The following is an 18,299-nucleotide window of genomic DNA, read 5'->3' on the forward strand; positions in this document are numbered from 1 at the left end:
TATTCAATTTTTATCTCAGACTTTATTTGAAGAAAGGGTTTCATTGTTCAAAGACTTTTGACAAGTGCTAGGTAAGATGATGTTTAATGTCCATTCTAAATCTGAAATTCAATGGCTTGGCACTTCAAAGCTCACCACTTATGAAATCCTACCAATTTTTAAAATATGTAAGATAGTTTGTCTTTATAAAATTTTTGATGAATTTGAGAAGAATTAAATAAAATATATTTTAAGTTTGATTGTAAGTAAAAATTTAAAATTTAATAATGGGTAAATATCTTAAACTTTAGAGCAAAATAATTTTTTCCCAAGGCTTGGTATTATACAACAACATTGAACCTTAATCTACCATTTCATAGCAATGTGAACTGGCTAACTGCCTTGAACTCCTTAGCTTTCAATTTTCTAAATTATAAAATGGAAATAAATGTATCTACTTAGTGGTTATAAAAAAAAGATAGTAAGACATTTGAAAACTTTAGGAGAGTGACTGGAATCTAGTAAGCACATAATATAAATTTGTAATTACTATTGCTTATATTGAAATCATCAACTCTATATTACTTATTTTACCACTGAAAATTTGAGTAAATAATTTATAAAACTGCAAAAAAGAAGGAAAGAAGAAAATTAGGATGTCTAGAGTACTTTAATTTCAAAATGCGAAAAGGGAAACAGATGGGCAATATCCAGAAAGAAAATTTTGCTCAGTATTTCCCATCTGCTACTCTTTGCCTGCATGCTTCACAGTAATATAAATTTTCAAACAGCCAAGCAATATAATCTTCAATCTAGTTAATTTATGCCTGCATCTCTTTGGCTGCTGGCAAGGGAGCCATTAGATTCAGGTTTGATGATAAAACCTCACAGTCCTCATGTTTATCCCATGAGAAGCAAAATTGTACAAAAGATTAAAATTAGTAGGAGGCAATTATTCTTATTATTAATCAATTCCAGACATATTTGGCAGCTTTTCTCTTGCAACAGAAGTACAATTCAAATAAAGGTGGTAGAGACTGTTTTTAAATAGTGTTATTTAATTAAAAGCATTGAGCTCTCTTTAGTAGACCATAAACTTCATTGCCTAAAAAAGCATCAAGATTAGTGTTTTTCATTTAAAAATTACATAGTTTTCTAAAACACTATCATATTCATTCTCTTATTTATTTAAAATATGCTTATTCACAGTAAAAATAAATAGAAGCTTCTTTGATTCAAGAATCAGAGAATAACGCATTTTTCTCCTAGTGGGAAAAAAGTGGGTTTTATTTTGTTTTATTTTAATAAATGGTTATTCACATTCATGTATCCATCAGATATCAGGTGATGGGTTTTTTTTAGAAAAGGCATGACTAAAATAAAGCTTTTATATTTAGTAAGCAATTACTAGTTTTTACAGAAACAACAATGGTAAAGGATTAATTCCAGAGATTACTAAATGAAATGATCATTTTTCTGTTTTAACACATTGTTCACCAGTCAAGAGTAAACTAGTGTTTTCATGTCCAAACGTTGCTGGCCAGTCATGAGTTAACTCATGGTTTCATGCCCAAACAATGTTGACCGATGATCACAAGTTAGCTCCTGTTTGCACTTGCATTAGCTATTTCAATTTCTAAAATTCAGGGTAATATAAGATATTGTAAAATCTTTCTTCATCTTTTTCAATCATGTTCACTTTATTATAAAAAAATTACTTTTCTTGATATTTAGGTTTTTGTCACAATTTTAGTATTACAAAAATTTCAGCCATGATGGATCATGTTGGTGAAGGATTTTTTAATGAATTATATGCATATGCTTTATAAGATTGTCCAAGTGATTTTGAAATATATTAAAGTGATTTGGAAATTGACAGTTTATTGGAAGACAGTTATCAATCTGATATTAGACCACCAAAATGGCAAAAAGAAATGTAATAGGATCTGAAAGTGAAAGTGATTTTGAAGAAGAGTGGTTTGTAAGTGATATTACATCAACTCTGGAGGTATATTCAACTATTTCTGATGTAACTGTCAAACTTAGCAATCAACAGAGCATGAATGAAGTGACAGATTTACCTTTTGATAATGATTTTTTTGATTTAGTTGTTTCTCAAACCAATTTATACCACTGTGAAATGGAACAATTTTATAAAAACTCAGCTAAAACTTTCCATGGACGGAATTTACCCCTGGCGATATAAAGAAGTTTCTCAGTTTATTGATATTGATGGGACAAACTAAAAAATCACATTGGAGAGATTACTGGTCAACGGACCCTTTGGTTGAAGCAGCAGTATTTCCTAAAACTATGAACAGAAAGAGGTTCGAGCAAATTCTTACATTTTCCTATCTCATTGATAATTCACAAAATACATCTAGTGAAGACAGACTATATAACATTAGACCTCTTTTGGATTACTTTATTCCCAAATTTCAGTCTTTGTATATACCTAAACAGGAGTTATCCCTAGGTGAAGCAGTTGTACCATAAAGAGGATGTATCAGCTTCAGAACATATAATCCAGCAAAAATAATAAAATTTGGGATTTTAGTGAGAATGCTTTGTGAAAGTGAGACTGGCTACATTTGAGATCTATTTGGGTGAAGCCAAAAAGCTACAAGAAACTATATTTTCTGTCTTAGAGTCATATCCTGATTCTTGGCACCATGTATATCAAGATAATTATTATAATAGCATTGCTACAGCTGAAATGTTATTAGAAAATAAAACACTAATCTGTGGTACCATAAGGGAGAACCGTGGTTTGCCAAAGGTACTAAAAGTCAAAGAATCTTCAGAGAGAGGAAGTGACGTTTTACGGAAAGGACTCATTGTTCTTATATCATGGAAAGATAAAAGATTAGTGAATATAATATCACCTATTCACGATGCCTCTATGAAATCCACTGGAAAGCGAAAGAGGAATTCTGCGGGAGACGTAGTTAAACCTGCGTGCGTATTAGACTACAGCAAGTACATGAAAGGAGGCGATGGAGCAGACCAGTATTTGGCCAACAGCAGTATCTTTTGAAAAACCGTAAAGTGGGATAAGAGGTGGCCTTCCTTCTGGTCAATTGTGCTTTATTCAATGCGTTCAACATTTACCGTCATTACAATTTTCAAAATAAAATAAGATACAAAAAGTTTCTGCTACGAGTAGCTAGGGAATGGATAGCTGCCGATTTAAATGAGTGCAGCATAGAACCTGGCACTTCTGGTACCTCTGAACGAGCTCCTTACATTGATTCACCATTCAGGCTTTCAGGACAACTAAAGGACCACGTTTTAGGAAAAATAGTCACTGGCATAAAAAAGAATGCAACTAGAACATGCAGTGTATGCTCTTCAAAAGGAAGGTGCAGCGAAACCAGATATATTTGCAAAACCTGTTGTGTACCATTGCAGGTAGGTGACTGCTATACAGTTTATCATACCGCAAAAGTTATTAAAATGTATATAGAAGATATGTACAAAGTTTCATTTCAATTCATTATGTATAAGTAAAGTATGCTGAAGTTTATTAGACTTTCACTTTCATACTCAATTACGAAATAATAGCTGTTAACATGAGATAGCTTCTGTGTACAATTGCCAGTTAACAATGTGTTAGTCAATTCAAACACTTAGGAACTTTTAAAAAATTTACGTTTAACTTGGAGGAAGAAATTAGACAGAAGGCTGTTTTCTCCTGGGATTGTTGGTATCTGTAGGGATAGGTATACTCTGACGCAATCAGCAGCAACTTCAAATTCTCAAGGCTTTATTGCATCAATGTTTATATCTTACTCACACTACACACCACTCAAAGACCCAGGCCCATGGTACTGAATTCTGTGGAATATTGCTGGCCCTCATGACAAAGTCAAGGAAAAGCAAAGTGAAGCACATAGAATGATGAATATCAAATATTGCATTTCTTGTTTAACTGGCCAAAGCAAGTCACATGGCAAACTTGAGTTCAACACTGCGGAGGTAATTTGCCCACTGGTAGGGTCAGTAAATATTCTTGCAGCTCTCATCACTAATACAACTAAAAGAGGTGTCAAACCTTCCAGCCTGCATCTGAATTTCAATGTGCTGGGAGAGAAGAATTTTATTTATAGTAAGTTGGCTATTTCTCTAGTGTGGGAACAGGGAGAAAAGATCAAATAGATCAAATAAGTAAAGAAGTTAAAATTGACCTTTCTTTCCCTGAGTATCACCTCTAGCCATTCTCTAGATTACTTCAGTTAGAGTGTTTTGAGAGTATGTATTCTGACAGGAACAGGGTGTTTGAATTATGTAAGGGCATCTTGCTCACTAACTGAAAATTAAGAGAGTCTGTCAAGTCATTTTTTTCTCAAAACCTCTTTTGATGTAAGTGTTCTTTCAGTTGAAAATTTCCATAGTACTACACTAGTTATAATGAATCTCCAAGCACTTTGTCATTCTTTATATATTCTTTTTTATAATTTTTGCCTTCATGTAGATTATGGAAACATTTTGATCTATGAAATTATGATATAATGATATATTGGTGGAATATTTGGATTCTAAAGAACATTATTTGACACTTAATGATATAAATTTCAACCCTGATTTTCTCCTTCAGTAGAGTGCTGATTCAGGGAACACTCTATATTCTTAAAGCTCTAAGTCGAGGTTAATGATGCATTTTATGTTTCATATAAGGGCTTTCAGTTTATCCACTGTGGAAGTTATGTAATATAGTCTGAAAGGAACAAATTTTCTTTAAAGTGGTAGAAACTTTCTTATGGTATGCTTTATAATTTATATTAGTAACTGCAAATTAATTATTCTTTGAAATTTATTTTATTTCTTCTGCAGTAGACTAACCCTAAAGACACATTTAAATCTCCACTTCCTTTTCTAGTCTCTGTGAGATGGGTGGCTCCTCCTTTTGTTTACCTTCTTGTTCCATGTGTGGGACAGGGATTAACACTCCTGCCTCTCTCAGTTTCCCCTCTCTCTTCTCCATGAGGGGTGGAGTGAATTTTCTAGCTGATAATTTGGGGAGGAGGCATTGAGCACATGAAGTTAAGGCTATTCTATTTTAGGCATTTGCCTGTCTGTTCATGTTCTCTACCCCACAAGTAAGTTTTATTTAGGTGAGCTCTGTGAGGCTGCTGGTGCTTGTAGTTCCCCTGAGTTGACTCTAAGTGAGTAGATCAATGTGTAACACTGGGTTTGGGAACTGAGATGTTCTATGGTTACATGATTATGTAGTAATATGTTCTGCTCTCCAACAATACTATCATACACAAGAAGTCCTCATTTCATGTCATTGATAGGTTCTTGGAAATGAGGTATAACAAGTCCAATTTTACCATGGGCTAATAGTACAAACAGAATTAAGTTCTTATGGCATCTCATCAACGTTATAACAAAATGACATTGAACAAAGTGATGTTATCTGAGGACCTGATATTCAGTGGGAGCACCTGAGTGACAATGGTTAACAGTCTTGTTCTCATCAGCTTCCAACAAATCATTTGTCTTCTTACTGGTAGACAAGGTTCCTTCTACCACAAATCAAATAATGGCCGGGTTCCCAAATAGACAAGCTAAAAAAGAAAAAAAGATAAATGTTTTTTTATTCATAAGTAATATATATAATCTTAGATCACAATAGATTTATACATTAATTTGGAGGAATTCTTCATAATGTTTTGTATTTTTATCCATGCGTACAGCCAAACCCTTTATTTAGGCCTCCTTTTTAGGTTATCCAGATTTTTAGAAATATTGTTTTTCATATCAGTCTTATGCATTTATTTTTATATTAATTTCTAGATAAAATTTTTCAAAACAAGTATGACTAATTTCTCACTTTTTGATTGATTGTTTTTTGGTATATGCCACAAATATTGTTTTTCACTTCAACAGTAATTTTGTTAATATATTCCTTGCTGTACTTTGTTACTTCTAAAAATAATTTGTCATTTTTTTACATTTAGTCATTAAATTTATTTGTAATTTTATGTATGGTGTTTTAGTAAAGGTCTATTATTTTTCCCAAATGCTCAGGTGATTGTGGAAGGATTAATAGTTGAATATTCCTTTTCTTTTTCATTAATTTATAGTGTAAATGAGCATATTATTTTGTATACTTCCACTTGTTTGTAGGCTATCTATGTCTTCTTACTATTCTTTTACATTCATTCTTCAACTGCATAGAGAAATCTATTTCCTTGACTTTGTGAACTATTCATGGGATGACTGTGAAATGCCTTCAGAAGAACGGGGAATAGCCAACTGGACATCTCCAGTGTCAATTACCTCAACATATCTAACTCACACCTGGCAGTCTTTCCTGTATTTCCTATCTCAGTTATTAATGCTCCCAGACAGCCAGTTGCTCCAACCTGAAACTTTAGAATAATCCTTAAATCCCCATATCCGGTCTGTTAGCAAGTCTTGCTAATTCACTCTCTCAAACACCTCCAAAATATTTTCTCTCCTCTCTACTGCCCCTGCATTCATTTTAGCCCTAAGCTCATCATATCTCACCTTGTGTCACCTCCTCAGATAGTGTTTCCTGACACCTTATTTATAGAACCTTCACCTTACAATTACTGTTATATCACCTTGTTCGTTTCCTTCTTAAGTGTTATAACCATTTCTAATGACTCATTTAAAATTTTATTACTTTATTATTTGTTTCTCCACTGGAATGTAAGTGCTATGCAGCTGGACCTTCACTATTTTGTTTTTATAGTAGCCATGTTGTCTAGTTTCTAGCTCAAAGCAGGCACTCTATAATGATTTGTTACAATAATAAAAGGATAAATGACACAAGGTTCTCTTACTAGGTTAGTTTGCTTCCACATCCCTTACTCTCTTTTTCAATCAACCAACTACACTAACAGAATTATTATAAAACAAACAAACAAACAAAACAAAAAAACAGAGACCTGATCATATTACTTCTCAGCTTAAAAACTGTCTTCTTAAGTATAAGATAGACATCAATTTCCTCAACCTATTAAATAAAACTGGTAGAACTATTTTTCATAAACTTTAAATGAGGTTTTGAGTAGAACTGAATGTACAATATTAGGTCAAAATCTTAAAATTCATATTTGGTTTTAGATTCCGCATTAAAAAAACCTGATTTTTAAAAATAGTATAAATTTTTATAGATTATATTTATCTTTTTTTCACATATTAAATTCTTTTCTATTTTCCATGTTTTTCTTTTTATTTTATATTTCAATTGTTAATCTTTTTTATATTTAAAATCTTGTTAAATGCTATCCTTTTCAAGATAGTTATAAAAATTGCACATAAAATTATTGTATTTTGTTATTAGCCTGTGAGGTTGATTTCTCTCATGTCATTTACTGTTCCAAAGATCATGTTTTTGTGTGACAATATCCAGGAACTTACATTTCAACAGCTTTTGCTCTTTAAATAAAAATAATTTTAAAATTATACATAATTGACATCAAAATTATCTATGAAACATGTCATTCATTTAAAATAGGTTCCTATATTATATTTGCCCTATAATATATTGAAAGTTTAAAAAAATTACTACAGTTTAATGATATAATTTAATTATTTCCTTATAAGGTAAAATATAAAACAATATTTTGAAGTTTTACTCTTTTTAGAATTTTTTAATAATGTTAATTTATTATTCTTTTCAGATATATGCTGTTTTTACTTATACATTTTCTTTTTAAGTGAGTTTTAAAATTAAATATGTATTTTAAATTATTTTTTAATTTAATCTTTATTGTAATTTTTTCCCATTACCATTTAGTCACCTTAGAACCCCTTCTCCCCAGTAATCACCACATTGCTGTCCATGTCCGTGAGTCTTTTATCTTTTTTGCTCAATCCCTCCATCCCTTAACATCCCCTCTCTAGCTGTCATCTGCTTTCCATCTACGAGTCTGTCTCTGTTTTGCTTGTTAGTTCAGTTTGTTCATTAGATTCTACATATGAGTGAAATCATATGGTATTTGTCTTTCTCTTACTGGCTTATTTCACTTGGCATAATGTTCTCCAGGTCCATCCATACTATTGCAAAGGATAAAATTACAGATGAGTACAATTCCAATGTGTAAATGTCCCGTAGTTGTTTCATCCACTCATCTACTGATGGACACTTGGGCTGCTTCCATATATTAGTAACTGTAAATAATGTTGCAATGAATATAGGAGTGCTTATGTTCTTTCAAATTAGTGTTTGGGGTTCCTTTGGATATATTCCCAGAAGTGGAATTGCTTGGTCAAAAGGCAGACCCATTTTTAATTATTTGTGGTATCTCCATACTGCTTTCCACAGTGGCTGCACCAGTCTGCATTCCCATCAACAGTGCAAAGGGGGTTCCCCTTTCTCTACAACCTTGCTTGCACATATTGTTGATTTATTGATGATAGCCATTCTGACAGGTGTGAGATGGTGTCTTATTGTGGTTTTAATTTGCATTTTTTCTGATGATTAGTGATGTTTGAACATCTTTTCATATGTCTATTGGCCATTTGTATGTCCTCTATGGAGAAGTGTGTATTCAGTTCCCATGCCCATTTTTTGATCGGGTTGTTCATTTTTTTGGTGAGTTTTGTAAGTTCTTTATTAATTTTGGATATTAACCCCTTCTAAGGTGTATTGGTGAATATGTTCTCCTATTCTGTGGGTTGTCTTCTTACTTTGTTGATGATTTCCTATGCTGTGCGAAAACTTTTTAGTTTGATGTATTAGCAAACCAAATACGTACAGCAATGCATCAAAAAGAGCATACACCATGACCAAGTGGGATTCATTCCAGGAATGCAAGGTTGGTACATTTGCAAATCAATAAATGTGATTCACCACATAAACAAAATGAAGGATAAAAACCACATGATCATAACCAATAGACGCAGAAAAACTTTTGATAAAATCCAGCACTCATTTATGATTGAAATTGTCAGCAGAGTGTAATAGAGGGAACATACCTAAACACAATAAAGCCCATATTTGATGAACCCACTGCCAGCATCATACTCAATGGGCAAAAACTACAAGCATTCCTTTAGATTGGGAATAAGAGAGGGATGTCCATTTTATACCTCTTATTCAACATAGTACTGGAAGTCCTAGCCACAGCAATTGGACAAGAAGAAGAAATAAAAGGAATTCAAATTGGAAAAGAAGAAGTAAAACTGTCTTTATTTAAAGATGCCATTATACTCTACACAGAGAATGGCAAAGAGTCACCAAGAAACTACTAAAACTGATCAATGAATTCAGCAAAGTAGCAGAATACAAAATTAATATCCAGAAACCTGTTCCATTTTTATATGCCAATAACTAACTAACAGAAAGGGAAAATAGGTAAACAGTCCCATTCACAATTGCTTCAAAAAGAATAAAATATCTAGGAATAAACTTAACCAGGAATGTAAGAGACCTGTACTTGTCAAATTATAAGACACTGAAGAAAGAAAGTGAAGAAGAGACAAATAGGTGGAAGCACATACCGTGTTTATGCATAGGAAGAATTAACAACATTAAAATGTCCATACTACCCAAAGCAATCTACAGATTCAACACAATTCCTATCAAGATTCCAATTATGTATTTCACAGAACTAAAAAAAAATATGTAAAAAATTTATATGAAGCCATAAAAGGACCCACATAGCAACAGTGATCCTGAGAAAGAAGAATGAAGTTGAAGGAATCATGCTACTTAATATCAAGCTATACTACAAAATCATAGTAATCAAAACAGCCTGGTACTTGTATAAAAGCAGACACATGGATCAATGGAACAGAATAGAGAGCCAAGAAATAAACCCACACCTTTATAGTCAATTAATATTTGGCAAAAGAAGCACGTACTTGTAATGGGCTAAAAATAGTTTAGTCAATAAATGGCGTTGAAAAGATCGGACAGATATGTGCAGGAAAAATGAAACTAGACCACCTTCTTACACCACACACAGAATAAATTCAAAATGGATCAAATACTTAAATCTTAGATCAGAAACCACAAAAATCTTAGAAGAAAACATAGGCCACAAAATCCTGGACATTGATGGTAGAAATTTTGTATTGTATATATATCCTCAGGCAAGGGAAACAAAAGAAAAAACAAATGGGACTATATATGCTTTTCATATAAAGACAAGATACTATTTTGAGGGGAGGATTTCCTACTTTGTAAATCAACTCTTTAATTTTGTAACCTTTAATAATACTTGTTAAAATAAAATTTCTGCATATTTATTGCCAATCTGAAAGTCTGTGATTAATTACTTAGAGAATGTATTTTAGCAAGTAAGTTCCTAGCTTATTAATAAATAGTGCTATGACTTCCTTATTATTAATAATGTAAATAATAAATTAAATAATCTGACATAACTATATAGGCTTGTAAAAACTATTAATTGAGTTAACAAAAATTATTTTTCCCATTCTTGATCTTCCCATATTTCTTTAAAGTACAGCTTGTGAGGAACTATTAAAATATAATTTGAAAAAAATTTAAAACCCTGTGATCCATTTCAAAAGTGCCATTGTTAATATGAAGAGTAAGAGAATAGTCTCAGGCTATGATTCTTAAAACTGTTTTAGTTCATTACATTTCTTAGATAATTACGGTGAGTTATCAATATATATGTATTTAGTGTTTTTAAAAATTATTTCAATGTGTAACTTTAAGACTTTTACTCCCAGCCATGACAGACTTACTGGTACTTAGTTGTTTGTTTCTTTTCTTAATATATATAAACTACTAGAACACTGGGAAAATATAAAAATGGTGTTTTAAGATAATGGATAATAGGCAGTACAAAACTGTATGCCTTGGAAAAAGAAAAAAACACTAGGTGAACCTAGAGATTGATCCAACTTTCTGCCTGGATACAGTTTATGAACTCAGTGCAAGAAGAGAAAACCCAAGCAGAACATAGCAGAGGAAGAGGGCAGTTGTAATGGATAAAGGTCCAGAAATCTATGTGGGTGTCCCCTTGTATTTGTAACTGAATATCAAATCTCTTGTGTGAAAGTTAAAACTCTGTGTGAAATCATGGAAAAAAGAAAAATCTATGAGGGAGTTAAGTTTTAAGAAAACTAAGCTCACAGATCTAAGAAGCTCAATGATTTCTAAGCAAGATAAAATAAAAGAAATCCACGTGAAAGCATATAGTAATAAAACTTCTAAAAACCAGGAATTATACAATAATCTTAAAATTAGAATAAAAATAGAAAAACAAGGATAAGATTTTTGTAGACTACTTTTCAAAAATTACTCAAGCTAGAAGACAATAAAAGAATTTTCAAGTGGTAAAGAAAACTACCCTGTGAAATTTCTCTTTCAGCTGATACAAGATAAAATAATTCCTTATCAAAATATAATTATTATAGAAAATAAGAAATATCATGGAATCTATAACATGTAGAAGAATTACACATAAAACAATAGCAATAAGGGAAGAAAGGGGAAATAAAAATACTGTTTAATATTGTTACTATATATGAAGTAATATAACATAATGTGAAGATACTATAATAAATAAAGATCCACATCGTATGACAAATATATAACATACATACATTTAATAAATATATTTATAATATATGTGGTATGATATATAATAATGTGATATTTATATCAATGCATATATGTACAAAAATATATGTATATATATATTATGTAAGTACAGTGATACATCAGCTAATGAATGACCCTGCTAATGAATTTTTCAGCTAAAGAATATTTTTTTTGCTATTTTCGGAATTGGCTAGCGAATGTTTTAGTGGATGCATGTGCTAACATAAAGCAGTAAACATGAACAGTTGGGCCATTCCAGGAGCTTATCTTTTCCATCTGTATTTGTGTGACATAGAAATGAGTTGACCACATCACATAGGGGAGGCCCACCAACACAACTGGGTTGTTTACATTCGAGACAGTGAGAAGTGAGACGCCATTCAAGTGTCCATTATTAGAAGAGTAGAAAAAAAAGTTGTGGTACATACAGACAATGGAATATTACTTGGCCATAAAAGATAAAATATTACAATTTGTGACAGCAATGATGGACCTGGAGGGTTATATAATGCTAAGTGAAATGAGTCAGTCAGAGAAAGACAAATACCATATGATTTCACTTATATATGGGATATAAAGAACAAAACAAGCAAATAAACAAACAAACAAAATAGAAACAGGCTCATAAATATAGAGAACTGACTGCTGGTTGCCAGAGAGGAGGGTGTTTGGGGGAACAGGTGAGGAGGTGAAGGGATTGAGTAGTACAAATTGGGAGTTACAAAATAGTCTTGGGATGTAAAGTATAGCATAAGGAATATAGTCAGTAATATTGTAATAACTATGTATAGTGCTCTAGTTATTGGAATATCAGGGGGAATGCTTTGTAAGTATATAATTATCTAACCACTATACTGTACACCCAAAATTAATACAGAGTAATATTAAAAGCTATAATTTAAAAATAAAATTAAAAATGAATTTAATGTGAAAAAACAGTAAATTTGACCCAATCATATCAATAATTTTATTAAATATAACATGTATAAACCAGAACTGTACGATAGAACTTTCAGTGACAAGGAAAATGCCTCCTCTCTACATATAGTCTATACGTTCTACATGAACATTTAAACTGTTGCTAGGGTGACTGAAGATTCAAATTTAAAATTTTATTTGATTTTAATATATTTAAATTTAAACAGCCATATGTGGCTAGTAATTACAGGTCTAAACACTCCAATAGCCCCTGGCTGGTTTGGCTCAGTGGATTGAGCGTCAGCCTGCGAGCTAAGTGTCGCTGGTTCGATCTTCCAGTCAGGGCACATCAGAGAAGGAAAACTCTGACTCCAAAAAACCTCCGCTGCCTTGCGGCATACCTCTTCAGGGGAAAGGCTAAGGGAGTAGACCCCGACAGAAAATCCGGAGCCGGAGTCCCTAAGGCGGTTTGACGTTGTAGTCAACACCGGCAACTCCTGCGGCGCACCTGAAGCCAAGCTGTATTGACTCCGTCTTTCCCTTGGACCCTTCAGCTGTGAAGAGAGGGGGGGTCTGCTGCTTGGGCAACAGCAGACCCTCCATATCACCCTTCCCAGGCTCTGTAGCTTCAGCTTCACTGGAGAGGACACTCCAGCGTCATCGCAAGATGTCGATTCAACACGGGAGGAGACAGATACCGTGTCACTCCCGAGTCGGACTGCACAGCCATTCTCGGCGGTGCAGATAGACTCTTAAGAAGCTACACCATCGTCTCTCGAGACGGACGGCTGCCGACAAAACACTCCAATAATAAAGCAAAAATTATCAGTCTAGATGAAAAAAATCAAGACTGAAATATATGTTGCTATAACAGACACTTTATACATAAAAACTCAGATTGTAATGTAAAAGATAAAAAATTATGCCAAGCACGTGTTAATTATCAGAAGTATGTAGTGGGTATATAAGTAATGGGAAAATAGATGTTTGCAGAAAAATATTAACAGAGACAAAAGAGAAACATTTCATAGGGATAGAAATTATATTTTGAAAACAACAATATTAATGTATTATATATACACACTGATAGAAGTTTGTTATTACATGAAGTAAAATCTTACAGGACTGTGGTAGTTTAAAAATATACCCACCAAGTTTTTAATATTCTTCCCTTCAAAAAGTAAAGGGCACTTCATCATCCTCTGTGTGTGCACTACACTTATTAAACTGCTTCTACTGAATAAAATTTGATGGAAGCAATGGTGTATGACTTCTGTGACTAGGTCATAAATGGCATTGTAGATTCCACCTTCCTCTCTCTCCCAGATTACATGATTTTGGAGAAGCCAACTGCTATGTCATAAGTACACTCAAACAACCCTGTGGTGAAATACATGTGGCAAAGAGCTGAAGCCTCCTGCCAACAGCCATCTCAGGAGTGGATCCTCCAGCCCCATTAGATCTTGAAGATGATTCTGGCCCTGACTAACGTCTTGATTGCAACTTCTTGAGAGATCCACCCAAGTGAAGAGAACCACCTAATAAATTGTTCTGAATTCTGATCCACAATAAATTAAATATAATAAATGTTTACTAGGTTAAGTTTCTAAGCTTGGGGTGAATTTGTTTTGAAACAACAGATTATTAACGTAAGGTCTGAAAGGTGGAATATAAATATTTACAGGTGTAGTTGAAGACTCAACATTTATCTCTTAGCACAAGGCAGAACAAATAAACAGTGAATGAGTAACTATAAAGAACAACACTATCAAACAACGTGACTTAATTAAATTTTATAGAACATTCCACCTACCACCTAAGAATAGAATATCATTGTTTTTAATTGAATATAAACATTTATTAAGATAGACCATATGCTAGAATTAAAAAAAAAAGGTCTCAGTAAGTTTAAAAGTATACTGTTTGCAATAGCATCCAAAACAATCCAACATTGAGAGGTAAGCTTTAGAAAGCATGTTGAAGACATGTACATTGAAAACTATGAAGTACCGCTTAAAATATTGAACATGTAAACAAATGAATACATGATATATTCATGAACTCGAAGGCTAATACTGCTAACATATCAGTTCCCAAAAAATTTATCTATAGATTTAACCTAATTGCAATCAAAGTCCCTGGTATATTATTTTTTGGTAGAAATTGACAAGCTGAATTTTAAAATCATATGACAATGCAAATGACCTAGAATAATCCAAAAAGTTTTGTAAAATAAAATTGTAGGGTTTATATTACCTAACTTTGAGGCTACTATAAAGCTAAAGTAATAAAGGCTGTGATATTGGCATGAAAATATATAATGTCAATAAAAAGAGTCAAAAAATAGACCCACATATGATCAATTGACTTCGGGATAAAGCACTACAGTAATTAGTAATTAGATGGGGAAACGATATCCTTCCCAACAAATGGTGCTGAAGTGAATGGATATCTGCATGGGAAAAAAAAGAGCCCTTACTTAAGCCCTTTTACTTCACAGAAAACCCCATGATTTACTGAAATAAATCATAAATCTCTACAGCCAAGACTATAAAATCTCTAGGAAAAAAATAGGAAAGATAATGTTCACAACTCAGGATAAGCAAAGATTTCTGAAATGGGACACAGAACTATTAAATATAAATGAGAAATGTTGACAAATTGGACTTAATCAGAATTAAACATTTCTGTTATTCTAAAGCAGCTGCTGGGTCACAAACTGGCCCCTGTACATGGAGGGCATTGAGAGACCAAAGAAAGAGACAGACCTATGCAGATGGTAGGTGGCAGGTTTAATAAGCAAGGACACTTACCTAAGAGGCTGCATGAGTGGCCACAAGATGCGTACATCTCTACACCTACCTGTCAGAATCTTGAAAGTTTATATCAAAGCCTCACTGGGTAGCACTTGTGTTTGTTTTTGTTTAATTTGTGGGCAAAGACTAACATACAGGTGCAAAAAATAAATCCTCTTTTGCAACCCAGAACTCATTGTTCAGTATGAGTTTTGATACATATAAGAAGGAACATGATAAAAAAAATGAAAATAAAAAAGCCTCACTGGGTTCAGTCACGAATACTGTCCAGATGGTCTCAATAATACATTACCATCTCAAGGCTGCATCCTTGAAGCAGTTTCTAGTGTGAGGAAGGCAGGCAGAATTCATATTCCAAGGACAACAGAGAGTAGTGTGGAGAGCGGTCCAGCTCATAGGTCAACCTGCAGTCAGATCCTCTTAATGACCTCCAACAGCTGTCAATAATTGAAGAGTCAAGCCCCACACTAAGAACAGTATGCATTATATTAAGTACATTTGACAAAGGACTTTTCTCCAGTGTGCATATAGATATAAATCTTCCAACTTAATAATAATTTGACAAATAAAACAATTAGAAAAATGATATGAACAAACATTTCACAAAAGAAGTAATAGAAATGCCCAGTAAGCCCATGAAAACCTTTTTAGCATCTTTGGAAAATGCAAATGACAATACCAGTAGATGCCACTGTGTGACCACTGGAGTTGATAAAATTAAATAATATTAGGTGTTGGTAAAGACATGAAGAATCTGGTACTCTCACATCACTGAGGGAATTTAAAATTATGTAACCATGTTGAAAAACAGTTTCATAGTTTCTTATAATTATGTACCCACCAAACAACCCAATAATATCATTCTTAGGAATGGGGGAAAATACATATATGTCCATATACACACTGTATTCAAATATTCATAGTAGCTTTATTCATAATAACTCAAAACCAGAACAATATAAATGTAATTCTATAGGTAAATGTATAAACAAATTGTGATATAGCCACACAATAGAATATTATTCAGCAATGAAAAGGAGTGTATGATATTACTGATGTAAAGCAACAACTTGGCTATACTTGAAAAACATTGAGCTGAGTGAAAGAAACCAGACACAAAGACTATTGTTTTATTATTTCACCTACATGAAATTTATGAATAGCTAAAAATAATCTATAGTGACAGAAATTAGATCAGTGGTTGCCCGTTTCTAGGGGTGGAGTTTGGGGAAATTTCTAGTGGGGGTAGAATAGAAACTCTTGGGGAGTAATAGAAATAAATTTTATATTAATCGGGGGGTAATTGTGAAATGGGAGTTTACATGTTTTAAACACATCAAATGGGTACATTCATTTTGTGTATACTGTACTTCCATTAGGTTTATTTGAAAAATATAGCTCTGATAATACTGGTTCTGTATCTTAATTTCAGATAAATAATTTTATGTTTTGAGATAATAGTCTTAGTCTCAAGGCTTGGGCCAGATTTCATTTTGCAGTTTTCACAGTAAAGAAAAAATGATTATAAATTTTCCTAGTACTAGCATTAACAGAACTAAGGAAGACAGAGAATAATGAAGGATATTCAATCACTTCAGCACCATCTTGACAGGGGTTCTCAATCAATTCTATAATGAATTTCCTTTCAATAAAATAAAGAAGGTATTTTAAATAATCCCCTAACTTCAATATAATATTTTAAAAAATCAATATAATGTCTTACATATAAAACAAAAAGGAAATAAATCATCTACATAAAACTATGTATTTCAATTGTAAATACTTGGATAAACCCACCTTAGTAGACAAAATGAAACAGAAGCCCAAATCTATTCCCAGAGTCACTATTAATATGACAGATGGGACATTGATAGTGTCCTGAAGATTATACCATTAGCAAAGTCATTTGCAGTGATGTGATTGTCTGAAATGGTAAACAAAATTTTGTAAAGTTAAAAAAACACCAAGTATATTATTTCCTTAATGTGTATAGAAGATGCATCCTGAAAAATAAAATTCATGCAAAAACTTTTATGTGAAAAATAGATTTAAGTTAGGCTTCAAATATAACGCATTTTTTTTTTCTTTACCTAAATGAATGCCCAGTGGCCCATTCAGAGATCCCTGCAGTACAATATATGCTGCGGGACTGTCCCGCCGTTTGAATCAAGTAGCACTCTGACCTCACTGTACACTAATGCCCGGTACTGCCAATCACCGAGTAAACCGAAGACAGCCTGCACGACTCGTAAAAACCCAGTAAGGAGTTGTCTTAAACCTTATGTGACTCATAGACCATAACAAACAAACAACTAGTAAGGGGCTGTCATCTGAACCTTGAGAGGCAAAGGATACTTGCAAAAAGTTTGTTGATTAAAGGGAAGAAATGGGGATGGGAAGAGATAAAATTTTTCGTCTGAAAGGAAACACGTGTGAAGGCCTTTCTATCTTTAAATAACTTTCTGCTGATTGAACTGAAAACCTTAATTTTAACCTTTAAGTTGGTCATTAACATTGTAGTGGCGCAAGGGGATTAATTTCATTTTGTTCTCCCGCCGCTGCCCCGCCAGCATTCTACCACCAGTAAGCAGCCGCCTAGGGACCGTCTGCCGCCCTCCAGTAACTTCAATGTCATCTGGGCCTTTGGAAAGGTCTTGTCACCGATGTGAGTTACCTGGATAGAAGGTGCCGGCACACAGCGTTGCCAGGCCTTCCTCAGGAGGTGCGTCTACCCAGCTTCGGTGAAGCTCCCAGCTGTGCACCTTTCCCGCAAACCATGCTTTCCATGAGCAGGGATTTTTACGGACCACGAAGGGCTTGCACATCGATTACTTCCTCTAACTTAGAAGTTCAGCTAACAGATCAAGCAAGGAAAGATCCCTTCTCAGAGGGCCGGGCCGCTAGAGCAAAGGCCTTTTTCACCGGGGACCCTTTAAGGGCCTGTGCCTGGACATCCGTGGGGCGAGGGCGTGCGAAGGGGGAGGGTGGGGGAGTGTCCTTTCTCTCCCCCCAACCTCCGCCCTCGGCGG

The 18,299-nt window shown here is 33.6% G+C and overlaps 1 long non-coding RNA gene and 1 other non-coding gene across 2 annotated transcripts; one reads left to right on the forward strand and one right to left on the reverse strand.

The window, feature by feature from the left end:
- Window positions 1-4,453: 4,453 nt before the first annotated feature.
- LOC150007743 (uncharacterized) lies at window positions 4,454-18,223 on the reverse strand. The gene is made up of 3 exons (XR_016511837.1): window positions 17,945-18,223; window positions 17,068-17,194; window positions 4,454-5,549 (listed from the first exon to the last, which is right to left on the reverse strand). It is a non-coding gene; the product is annotated as an uncharacterized LOC150007743 (long non-coding RNA).
- Window positions 15,358-15,485, forward strand: LOC150007744 (small nucleolar RNA SNORA40). Its single transcript, XR_016512207.1, has one exon. It is a non-coding gene; the product is annotated as a small nucleolar RNA SNORA40 (small nucleolar RNA).
- Window positions 18,224-18,299: the final 76 nt, after the last annotated feature.

This window comes from Furipterus horrens, unplaced genomic scaffold, assembly GCF_987537825.1.
Source record: "Furipterus horrens unplaced genomic scaffold, mFurHor1.1.pri manual_scaffold_6, whole genome shotgun sequence".
NCBI classification, from domain to species: Eukaryota; Metazoa; Chordata; class Mammalia; order Chiroptera; family Furipteridae; genus Furipterus; species Furipterus horrens.